This window comes from Aquarana catesbeiana, linkage group LG01, assembly GCF_042186555.1.
Source record: "Aquarana catesbeiana isolate 2022-GZ linkage group LG01, ASM4218655v1, whole genome shotgun sequence".
NCBI lineage: Eukaryota > Metazoa > Chordata > Amphibia > Anura > Ranidae > Aquarana > Aquarana catesbeiana.
Window position 1 is genome coordinate 272,080,004 of NC_133324.1, and position 13,495 is coordinate 272,093,498.

Genomic DNA, 13,495 nt, shown 5'->3' on the forward strand with positions numbered 1-13,495 from the left:
ATGGCCTCAGCTGTAGCCATACGCTGCGGGTCGTCATAGAGCTGGGACATACTCTCAAAGAAGGCATCGATTGTATTCAGAACTGGACTGCTCTGTTCCATCAAGCTGTGGGCCCAGGCTTGAGGTTCTTCAGACAATAGAGAAATCGCAAATCCCACTTTAACGATTTCTGAAGAAAAGGTTCTAGGCTGGAGGGCGAAGTAGAGAGAGCATGCATTTTTAAAGGCCCTGAACTTCTTACGGTCCCCTGAGAACCGTTCCGGTGTGGGGACCCTGGGTTGCGGGAGTGCCATGATGACAGTGGGGTTGGCGGAAGCCTGAGGGAGCGAGCCCCCACTGCTGGGTGCGGGAGCTGTGGCTGCAGAGGGCAGTGACCCTGTGATTTGCTGAAGGCGGTTATCAATTTGGGTATAGCCTTCCTGTAACTTCTGTACTGAGTCAGCAAGAGCGGATACCTGTTGACACAGGATCTCCAGAGGAGAGCGCGCTCTGTCGGCCTCGGACATCTGGCTGGTTCGTACTGTCAAGACTAATACTCACCGAGGCCGAGATGCCGAGAGCGGCTCGCCCTTACGACCACGCGCACCCAGACCCCCGAAGTTGGTACAGGGAGCTGGGGGCACGCGGAGGCACGGGCTTCCGGTATGCAGGAGATCCGTAGGTGGGAAACTGATGCACTGGAATCCGTATATTAGGCCAAAGGTCAGAACCGGGTATCAGGCAGAGGCAAGTCCGTATAACAGGCAGAGGTCAGATGGGTATCAGGCAATCAGGCAAAGGCAAGTCCGTTAAGCAGGCAGAGGTCAGGGTATCAGGCAATCAGGCAGAGGCAAAGTCCGTTATGCAGGCAGAGGTCAGGGTATCAGGCAATCAGGCAGAGGCAAAGTCCGTTATGCAGGCAGAGGTCAGGGTATCAGGCAATCAGGCAGAGTAGGTATTTAACAAGCCAGGGGTTCAGTACACAGAGCAGTAGACAGGTCTCAACAGGAACAACTAGGCACAGGGATAAGGGAGAGCTGACGACGAACCAGCAACCCGACTGGGCGCTGGAGCCATCAGAAATAGTCTCCCCCCGGCGAGTGCGTCAGCGTGACACGCTACCGGGTACCCGCATGGTCGACGGCGCGCACACGGGGACCGCCGTGCACCCACACGCACCGCACCATCAGGCCGCGGACGGGTGTGCGGTGAAGCGCCAGTCCGCCACGCATGCGCCCCGGAGCCTGGCGAGCAGAGACGCTCCCAGTCTCCTGACAGTTCTTTTTTTTAAATAAATGATTTTACAGTATCACGCTATTGGAGGCACTTTTTCATTTCATGTTTACATGGGGAAACATCTTCTTCTGGTGAGCACTGCTGGAAGTCGGAAAGTGTGATTAACCCTGGTGGGCTTAAACAGCATTTATGCCGAGCATGAGAGTGCAAGGCAAATCTTTTTGGTGAGTTTTCAAGGGGAGTGGATCACATTCACAATCGGTTTGGTGGAAGGAAGTTTAAAAGTGTATAAGAAGATTATTCACCAGATTTTATGTGAAATACATCACTCTGCATGGATGTTATTATTTTTTATCTTTATTTTTATTTCACTTTTTTATGACACTTTTTTATGCCACTTTTGTATTTCTTTGTTGCTAATACACAAGGATTTAACATTTTGGAAACACAGTTTATGTAGCAATGTTCATTTGTACTATCATGTGATGTTATTGATAAGTTAGATTTGTTGTCACTTTATTGTTGTGAACATAGCGCCACTTTTTTAAAATTTAAAATAGTGTATTATTGACTAAGTGTATCAGCTATAGACTGCCGGTGTGAGACTTGTAGTTCCACAGAAGAATCTCACTTATCCATAGGCTGCATGCAGTGGAACTTCAGGGTGGCCTGCTCTGTGCTATAAGTTGATGCTGCATCACATCCACTGATAAGGAGAAAGTATTATAAGTGCCCTTCTGCTTGTCAATACACAATCATCAGCGCAGTACTTATTACACAGTCTGCTGTCTACTTGTTTCCCCTGTTTGGATTTACAAATACTGCAGTCTAATACATGAGTTAGCTGAAGATCAAGAAGACATTGGACTTCTATCATCTTATACAAAGTACTATAGTTTACTCTGCATATTGGGACATTGCATCACAACCTGGGGGAGCCCTTGAGCACAGGATATATTTATTGTGTTGTACTACTGTGTGTTCATAACAGTTATTTCAGATTTGGTGTATATGCTTGGAAATCAGTGGGAAGGCGCTCAGTATAATTATTTGAGGATATTGAGCGTCTGTCTTACTGTGAGCCAGTCTGCATGTACATCCTTATGGTGGTCATTGAATTTTGAAGTTTCATGTACACATTGACTGTTATCTATTGTCATTCTTTATTCCTAAGTTACCACAGTGTTTATTGTGCTAAGTACTTTCTCAGTAAACTTCTTAAGTGGTTAATTGACAACTTGTGTGAGACTCCATCTCTTACTACAGCTGGCGAAGTGACGAGTTCCAAGGCTACGGTAAATATACTATATAGTGTACCATTGCTTTGTTCCTCTTTACTGCTGGGTCTCACACTAAAATTATCACGCAGGTGTCCCAGAGGGGTTGAGCCTGTTCTTGGGGTTGATAGGCAGAGTACAGGATTAAACATTTATCAGCAGCTCCTACGGGGGTGAATGCTACACTTACATAGTGCAGAATGTGGTAATGTTAAATGGGGAATGTACAATGCAGAGTATATGGTAGTGGGTAGTATGTGCATGAAAGGAGTGCAGAATGTACGGAGGTGGGTATTATGGGCCGGGCCGACTGGCAGGGATGTAAGAAGAAGTCAGGGGCGGGTGCAGAGGAGCTCCGTGTATGCTCCTGAATGTGTGTGAGTCAGCAGGCTGCTGCTCTGTCTTTGAGCTGACATTGGGCTCTTTGCTGCCACCTCTGGCCATTTCCTGCATGCGGAAACAAGAGCTGGGACTAGGACTGTTCTGACTCAACTACAAGGCAATAACTTTATCTTCAGCTTCACATAGAGCTTACATGACCTGGTGATCTATTTATCCCTTGCATCAATTCTGACAGCTTAACTCAATGGATAACTCACTGTATGGAAAGACAGACGATGAATCCTCTCGAATGTTCCGTTTAATGATGGGTATCCATAGGTAGAAAAACATTGAAGTTGTAAGCCACATGTAAAGATGTTACAGCAATGAGATATACTGTGCACAATGAATCAGAGAGAGGAAGGGGAGGAGAATATACAGAATTACGGTGAGAGAAATAGTTCAGATAGACAGAGGGAACAAATCTTAAAGTGGAGTTCCACCCACTTTTACAACTCTTCATCCCTCACTAAACTGTGCACTGTGAATACGAATTGGATATTTTTTAATTTTTTTTCTCAGCACTTACTGTATATCTGCTGTATTCATTTTTCACTTCCTCCTCCCTGGCCGCGGCCCATCGCATCATTTCCTGTTTGCAATGCCTTCTGGGAAGGGGCGGCAACTTCCTCTGACACTTCCGTTGCTATGGAAACCTGACCGGAAACCTATTACACTGCTTGTGCTGCACTGAGCATGTGCGAGATCTGCAAGGATGAGATCCAGGAAGAAATACAGTCTGGCTTCAGATGCCCAGACTTAAGATGGCCACGGCCTGCTGTAAGTTTATAAAATAACAAACTACTGCTATAAACTAACAAAACAGACCTTAGTTTACAGACTAACTTTACTAGAATACATTAAGCTTGTGTATTATAGGGGTATTTTTATTTAAAAATATTATTTCGGCCGGAACACCACTTTAAAGACACAGAGCATTATACACTCCCCATCTGAAATCTTTAGATTTCATAACCATAAACAATTATATATATATTCAATAAATGCTGTTAAATGTCCTGGAACCTGTAATAAAAAACAAGCAACAAGCAAGTATAAACATAAGTCCAACAGGATAGAAGAACATGTAGTCCGACGTATGACGTCTTCAAAGAATTCCAAAGTTCAAGGTAGAACCTGTAGATAGCAGCAATGTACTCCCCGCTGTGCCAACAGCATGGCTAGTCCTTGTATAAGTCACTCACCTGGCAAAAGGAGTACTAACTCTGTAATTGGCCGAGTAAAGGTTTGCGTCGATCCTCCTTTGGTTACCTTGACTTCTACCTTCCGGACCTTGTTATCGTCACTGGGCATAACTTTAGTAATAAGACCCATGGGCCACTCATTCCGACAAACTTCCTTGTCTTTTAGAAGGATGAGATCTCCAACCTTAAGATTAGGCTTAGATGTTTGCCATTTGTTACGACCTTGAAGGTGATGAAGATACTCTTTCCTCCAGCGATGTCAAAACACATTGGCGAGATGCTGCACCTGCTTCCATTGATGCCTGTAGTTATCCTTGGGTTCAATCTCACTTGAAGATATTACAGCAGTCCCAATCTTTTGAGTAAGGAGTGAAGCTGGAGTAAGGATCACTGGAGCATTGGGATCTGAAGATACCGGCACTAAAGGTCTTGCGTTCACTATAGCACACACTTCAGCGAGAAAGGTAGACAAAGTATCATGGGTGAGTGGTAAAGACTTGTGAGTCTGCAACATGGAGTCGAGAATTCTTCGTGCTACTCCAATCATTCGTTCCCAAGATCCTCCCATATGTGAAGAATGTGGTGGATTAAACAACCAAGTACATCCATTATTGGCCAGGAAATTGTAGCTCTTTACATGCTCCAACGAAGTTGGTACCTCAGTCAGATCTCAGCTGCTTAACTGGTCCTCTGACAGAAAAGAATCTTCGTAGAGTGCAGATGAAGGAAGAAGAATCCATAGACTCGATTACTTCTATGTGTATTGCTCGGATGCTGAGACAGGTAAACAATACAGCCCACCTTTTGCTATTGGCAGCTCCACCACGAGTTCTCCGAGTGATGATGGACCATGGGCCGAAAACATCTACTCCAACATAGGTGAAGGGTGGATCTGTACTTAGGCGATCGGCTGGAAGACTTGCCATTTGTTGCTGTTGATATTTTCCTCTTAACTTGTGGCACTTGACGTACCTGAAAAGCAAGGAGGAGACACACCTTTTCATACCAAAAATCCACAAGCCAGCTGACCTGATGACACCTTCTGTAAACTGACGTCCTTGATGATGTACCAGTTCCTGGTGATGACGAACCAGAAGGGTAGTAACATGATGTTGACCTGGTATGATTATTGGAGTCTGTTCTTTGCTGCATAAGTCGGATTTCGTTATACGGCCACCAACTCTCAGCAGCTGATTGCTGTCAACTACAGGGTTTAGATTGAAGAGAGACAATCCAGTTCCATTTCTGATTCTCTCGAATTCCTCCTTATACACCTCTTGTTGCACACAACGGATAATTACCTCTTCTGCGTGTGAAATATCTGCTGCTGTAAAGTGTCCAGAACAGCTGTGCCAACCACGACACTCTGCCACAGGGTTCTTTCTAAAGCTGCGAGCAACATGAATTAGGCAAGCGATGGCTCTTAGAGCAGATGACCAGGTGGAAAAACGCTCAAAGCGGTGTGACCGCAGCTTCTGTTTTGTATTTACAGAAGTGTGGAGTGAGATGTTCACGGTTCTTATTTCCTTATCATCTTCAGGACTTACTAACCCATAGGTGTTGTGAGTAGGGGGTGAGCAGGAGTTCTCACACAAAAACCTTGGAGGTAACAGCCATAAGCTGTCCTGAAGAACATCAGCTGACATGGCTCTGGTCCCACAGTCAGCTGGATTGAGTTCAGTGGGAAGTAATGCCATTGACTTGGTAGGGAGAATCTCTTAATACGTTCAACCCTGTTGCTGACGTACACATGAAACTGTTTTGTTTGGTTGTATATGTAACCAAGTACTACCTTACTGTCTGTATAGAAGGTGAAAGAATCAATTCTAGTGTCCATTTTACTTCGTATGACTTCGGCAATTTCTACTGCTAGCACGGCTGCACAAAGTTCAAGTCTTGGTATGGTATGTGCAGGTTTGGGAGTGAGTTTTGCCTTGCCTAGAACAAAACTACAGTGTGATTCCCCATTCATTTCAGAGGTTCTCAAATAGGCTAGGGTAGCAAGAGCTTCAACTGATGCATCAGAGAAAATAGGAATTTCCCTCGGGTAAACAGTTGAAATAGAACCTGGAACATAGCAACGGGAAATCTGAAGTTATTCTAGTGACTTCATAGAATGTCTCCACCTTTCCCACTTGTGTTGATTCTCATTAGGTAAGGGAGTATCCCAGTCTATGTTCTCAGTAGATAACTGTCTTAGCAGAATCTTCCCTTGAATGGTAACTGGAGCAAGGAAACTGAGTGGGTCATAGATGCTATTCACCACCGACAGGACTCCTCTCTTAGTGAAGGGTTTGTTAAAAGTTGACACTTGGAATGTGAACGTGTCTTGTTTGATGTTCCACAACAAAACCAGACTTCGCTGTACAGGAGGCACATCTGTACCCAAATCAAGGTTTTGTAGACTGGTGGCATAGTCCTCAGAGTGAAAGGTATTCATAAGTTCCTGGCTGTTGGATATAATCTTGTGCAGTCTAAGGTTTGCTGTAGTCAGCATCTCCTTTGTTCTGGTGAGGAGATCAATCGCTTCTTTAGCAGTTGGAAAAGACTTGAGTGCGTCGTCAACGTAGAAGTTTCTTTCAACAAACTGACGAGCATCAGATCCATATTCTTCTTCTCCAGTCTGAGCTGTTCTCCTTAGCCCATAAGTTGCCACTGCGGGGGAAGGACTATTACCGAAGACATGTACCTTAATTCGTGTATATATTAGTATTCCGCGCTCAGGACAAGCTCATAACCGAACTGCAGCCCCCCAAAAAAAGAGAAAGCACCTAGGTGCAATCCAAATGCTGTAAACTCTGAGAGAATAGGGGATTGGCGCTGTTCACTGATAAAATAATAAGTTATTAACAAATTCTCATCATAAAGGAAAACTGTACCACAGATCTGTGTGAGTGAATTAAAAAACAATAAAGCACAATATGCTGCAATGTGTATAGAAAATTATCCACATTAAAACTACCAATAAATGTGCAAGCTGCTCAAGGTGAAAAAATCTATAAAAAATAAAAAATATCTCCAATCAATAAATTAATGCTCAATCAAGTGTACAGAAAAAACACAAAATCCAAAAATAATAAATATTAAACCGTGTAAGTGAATTATGCCCTGAGAAACACTTAGTGTTAACCACTCGCGAGTGGTATGCTCCTAATGATGTGAAATGACCAACTGGATAGTGATCAATTGAAAGTGAGACAGACAAAAAAAGAAAAAAAACATAAAATTGTTTTCATATATATATATGTGCATTAAAAATATAGTGATCAAAAGTTAATTAATAAAAGTGGAAGGAAAAAAAAAAAAAAATGTATTATTGAAAAAAATTTTTTTGATTAATAAAATCTAGCATAATAGTTCATAAAGTGTCCGTGCATACAAAAATCCCAAAAGTGCCTGAAAAAAATACTGCGCCTCAGATGACGTCTTGATGACGAAACGTGTAAGGCGTGGCCACTTGGTACGCATACGTCTTTCTTCCTTTTGTTTATGGTATTAACTTCCGGTTTCCGAAGTCGGCCGTGGAACGCACGCCGCGATCACTGCACTGTCAGCTGCTTCTGGCTTGGAGCCAGTAGGCAGAGAGCTGTCAGATTTCAGTTTTCCTTTTTTATTTTTATTTTTAGTTTTAGTTTTATGTAAGCTTAAGCTAAATAAAGTTATCTTTGGATTCACACTATGAGGCTCTTCTCTTCTCCCTGTACATGGTTTTATGTCCTGGTGGATGCCATTGAGAGCACTCTGGTGACACAAGTGGAGAGAAGGAGGTGAAGGGGACACCGACCGCTTGGACCATCAGATTTACGTCTACATGCCTATTACCCCTGCAGGGGTTGGGCGTTCCGGTGAGTGGGGACACTAGAGGGGGCTCCACACAGGACGGTACATATTTATCTGAACGGATGCACTCGGAATCATTTGAAGACTTATTTGATTTCTGCACAAGAACTGTTTTACACATTGGACAGTTTTCAATATACGCAGTATTTTTTTCAGGCACTTTTGGAATTTTTGTATGCACGGACACTTTATGGACTATTATGCTAGATTTTATTAATCAAAAAAATTTTTTTCAATAATACATTTTTTTTTTTTTTTTTTCCTTCCACTTTTATTAATTAACTTTTGATCACTATATTTTTAATGCACATATATATATGAAAAAAATTTTATGTTTTTTTCTTTTTTGTCTGTCTCACTTTCAATTGATCACTATCCAGTTGGTCATTTCACATCATTAGGAGCATACCACTCGCGAGTGGTTAACACTGAGTGTTTCTCAGGGCATAATTCAATTACACGGTTTAATATTTATTATTTTTGGATTTTGTGTTTTTCTGTACACTTGATTGAGCATTAATTTATTGATTGGAGATATTTTTTATTTTTTATAGATTTTTTCACCTTGAGCAGCTTGCACATTTATTGGTAGTTTTAATGTGGATAATTTTCTATACACATTGCAACATGTACCTTCATTCGATAGTCTATAACTTCCTTGTGGATGTTATTGTCTTTGTGCCATAGAAACCTGAGGTAGTTTCTGTTGTCTTCTCTGACAATGAAGCAGTGAAACATCTGTTGAATGTCTGCCATAACTGCTACAGGCTCTTGTCTGTAGCAAATCAAGACTCCTATTAGACCGTTGTTCAAGTTAGGCCCTGTAAGGAGCATGTTGTTAAGAGAAACACCTTCATGCTGAGCACTGGAATCAAAGACAACTCTGATTTGGTCTGGTTTACGTGGGTGATACACGCCAAAGGATGGAAGGTACCAGCATTCTTCAGTCTTCTTTAGTGGGGGTGCAGGCTCTGCATGATCTCTGTCAAATATATTTTGCATAAAGTCCACAAAGTGTCTTTGCATCTCTGGTTTCCTGCTTAAGTTTTGTTTTAAGGAGGAGAATCTACTGATGACCTGTTGCAAGTTGTTGGGAAGGCTCTCTCTTGGGAGACGAAAAGGTAGGGGTGCTACCCAGTTATTGGAGTCGTCTTGAAAGAACTCATTGTCTATTACCTTGATGAATTCTTTGTCTTCCATTGAAGGAGCCAGTATGTCATCTTCACTGGTTGTATTAAACACTGTAGAGCCGAAGTCATCATCATGGCAGGAGAAAGGGCTTGTGTTACCTGAGATACCATGTTGCCATCGTGGCTGGCTATCTTCTCTTTCACCCAGTAGTGATGTGGGCATGGCTCAAAGTAAGTGTTTCGGCCATTGGGCAGAACATTTGTCTTGAATGACGAAATGTTGGTAGGTCTCTTCATTTTGCCTATACAGACGTTGCCTATGATGACCCACCCTAGATCCATGCGCTGAGCAAATGGGGCATCTGGGGGTCCACTGACTTGTCTGTGTACCCTGTGAACTCTTAGAATGTCTCTTCCTAACAGAAGAAGGATCTGAGCATCTTTGTCAAATCATATCTCATTTGCTATTACCTTCAGGTGAGGGTGATAGAAAGCAGCAGCTGAAGTTGGGATTTCTTCCCTGTTAGCGGGTATCTGATTGCACTCGACAAGTGTAGGTAGGGGTAATTGCAAGTTACCTTTGAGAGAAGATACCATGAGTCCATGAGCCGTTCTTCCAGAAACCTCTGTAGTTCCACTACAGGTACCCAAGGTGTAAGGATGAACTTCGCCTTTTATATCAAATAGATTAAACAGTTCTGATTTTGCAAGCGATCTATTGCTCTGATCGTCTAGGATAGCATAGGCCTTTAGAGTCTTTTCTGGTTGGTCCTTGCGGTATATGTTCACCAAGCATATTTTAGCACAGGACTTATCACAGCAGTCTTCTCCACAAACTTCAGTGCAGGATGAAGAAATTATGGTAGAATTAGGCACTTGGTCTGTATTCTCCCTGCCATGCGTTAACCTGGGAGGAGCATTAGCAGGTTGTACAGAGCTGGGCTCAAGCGGATGGAGGGCTTGCACATGCTCTTCGGAGCCACACTCTAAGCACTTGATGGACAAATTACAGTCCTTTGCAAAATGTTCGGTAGAAGCACAGCACCTAAACCATACCGTAAATGTCTTTAAAAGCTCCTTACGCTCTTCAAGAGGCTTTTTCCTAAAGCTGATTTGAGGGGGTGTGGCTTCTTGTGAATGGGACACTCTCTGTTAGGGTTTTCAGTCTTCCTACTCTGTCTGTCCGTGGCAACAATTGTGGTAGGAGTGGGAAGGATGTCAGTCTTTTTCACGGATACTGGGCCTCTACGGCTTCTATAGTTGCCCTGAAGACTGGTACTCTTAGGAAATGGTGAGAAGGGACTGTACTCACCGTAGGAAAAACTTGGATCATTCTTGGTCTCTGCGATTTTCCTGATGAAGTTGCAGAAGAAAGAGAATGGAGGGAAGGAAACCTTGTTCTCTTTTTTGTATGATGATCCTAGTGCAGACCATTTCTCTTGTAAACCATACCGGAGCTTGGTGACAATTGGGTTTACCCCCTTTGCAGTGTAAAGGTAACTGAGTCCAGGTAGTTTTGGGTCTACCTTGGCTAGCTGAAGCTCAAGGAGGAGGTCACTCAGTCTCTGGAACTCCTTGTTGTCCTTACCAGATATCTTTGGGAAAGTTTCCAGGCGCATGAACAAGGCATTTTCTATAGCTTCTGGACTGCCATAACTTTGCTCTAGTCGCTCCCATGCATCTGTGAGGCCTGCTGTAGGATTGTCCATGAAAACTGATCTTAATGGCTTAACACGTGCAGCAGATAGAGGACCAAGCCATCTAATCAGCAGATCCAATTCTTGAGCCGCTGTAATGCCAAGATCGCTGATTGCAGTTCTGAAAGCACATTTCCAACTTCTGTAGTTCTCAGGTTGGTCATCAAATCTTGTAAGACCAGTCTTTGTGAGCTCTCTGCAAAGTATGTACCTCACAAACTCTGCTGTCTCAGTTGTCTCTGCCTTTATGTGAGATGTTGTTGGCTGAATGGTGCTGATTGCACTATCTTTGACATTATTGTTAAAGGACACAGGGAAATATGATGCAGCAGATGCATTCAGGTGAGTTGCTTGCTTGAAGTCGGTTGTTCCAATGGTACGTTGATTCAATGCTGTAACGACGACTGGAAATTGATGACTTGCTTGCGCCTGATGCTCTGTGACATAAGAAGGAAGGTTAGGTAGGCAGGCAGGAAATGCATTGGAGTGATTTTGCGAGCAGGAAGTTGCTTGAACCTCTTTAACTAGAAGCTGTGAAGGAGTTTCTATGTTGTCAGGAGCATTGGAGACAATGGAGTGTACACTGCAGTGGCTTAGGACATAGTCTTTAGTGCATTTGAGGGGATCTTCCATATCTGCTATGTTTAGGTTGATGCTGTCTTTCTCACTTGCACCTTCGTCTGCACTGATAGCTTGCTCTAGGACCCTTAGCTTTGCCATAGCTGCATCATGTTTACACTGTTCATTCAAGATTTCTATTGTTGCTCTTTGATGTGCTGTCTTTTCTGAGTATGCGACCTGCACCTTGCTGGCTTCCACTTTGGCACGGGCATTAATAAGTCGCTCAATGAGTGTTGAGTATCTTGAACTATGACTTCTAGAAGACCTTTCGGAATGTCTGATGTGAACAGATCTGTGAGATGCAGTGTCCTGCCTGTAGAAGCTCTATCTTTGCTTCTGCTTTTAATTTGGTTTGCTGGATAAAACTGTCTCTTTCCAGATTAAGGGCCTTGAAATTCTTTAATTCCTCGGGTGAAAGTTCTGTCTTCATATTTTGTAAGACATTAAAGCGGGGGTCCACCCACACCGCCAAAAAAAAAAAAAATATTAAAAGCCAGCAGCTACAAATACTGCAGCTGCTGACTTTTAATACATGGCCACTTACCTGTCCCAGGGTCCAGCGATGTCGGCAGGCGACGCCGAGAACCCGCCATCCTAGGTGAGGGAATCAGGAAGTGAAGCGTTGCGGCTTCACTTCCCGGTTCCCTAATGCGCATGCGCGAGTCGCACTGCGCATCGTAAGTGATCCCCGCTCTCTCCTGGGAGCTGTGCGTTTCCCAGGAGATAGCGCGAAGGGACGGGAAAAGGCATAGACTCCCATGGGAGTCTATGCCGGAAGTGGGTGCAAATACCTGTCTTAGACTGGTATCTGCACCCCCCGAAAGGTGCCAAATGTGACACCGAAGGGGGGGAGGGTTCCGAAAAGCGTGAGTTCCATTTTTGTGCGGAACTCCGCTTTAATGAACTTGTCACTTGTAAGCTGATAGAGCTCATAAGAGATAGAGAGTTGTTTAATGGCGCCCTCTAGTGTCAGTAATTCACGTTCAACAGACACTGTATTTGATTCAGAAGTAATCTTTTCCCAAAAGAGCTTCAAGCTATTAAACAATTCAGTTCTTAAGGCTTCATAATTCTCCATCACTTTCCAGGTGGGTTTGACTGAGCATTTGGGTAAGTCAGTTGGCTCAGTTTCTTGTGCTGGAGTGGCTGTGTATTCACATTGAGAGCTGTGGTGACTCATGGCTGACACAGGCAGACAATGTCTGGAGTGATAAGCAGGCAGAATCTGTATGCTGTAATATGACACTCTGCGGCCTGGTCTCAGGTTATGAAGATTCCATTTGCTGCTGATTCATTCTTTCTTGCAATGGGGGCAGTAAATCTTGTCTGTATCAGTACTGTCATGCAGAAATCTTGCAATTAGGCTGTGGAACTCCCTTTTTCTACTGTTCTGACTCAACTACAAGGCAATAACTATCTTCAGCTTCAGATAGAGCTTACATGACCTGGTGATCTATTTATCCCTTGCATCAATTCAGACAGCTTAACTCAATGGATAACTCATTGTATGGAAAGACAGACGATGAATCCTCTCAAATGTTCGATTTAATGATGGGTATCCATAGGTAGAAAAACGTTGAAGTTGTAAGCCACATGTAAAGATGTTACAGCAATGAGGTATACTGTGCACAATGAATCAGAGAGAGGAAGGGGAGGAGAATATACATAATTACGATGAGAGAGAGTTCAGATAGACAGAGGGAACAAATCTTAAAGACACAGAGCATTATAAATCACATAGTGTAACACAACAAGGACCACCTTACAAGTAAGGGCTGTTGTGCGGGGGGGGGGGGCTGTGTGTGTGACTGTGTACATTTCTCTGTGTATGTGCATATCATATATACACACACACGTGAATGGTGCTGGGAGTGTGCGTGGGGGGGGGGGGGGGGGGCGCTAAGAACATACAGGTGTGAGGCGGCTGAGGCACTGAAGGACTTGGTGGGACTGCCAGTGGGTGGGACCCTGGGGCATATTGGTGGTCAGGCTCGGGGGGGGGGGGCCCAGGCCTAAATCTGTATAAGGGGCCCCACAATTTCTGATGGCTGCCTTGGGGGAGTGCATATATTATTGATATCTATACAATGAGTGCTATTCCCTATATTTAACACTGGTATCTGTACACT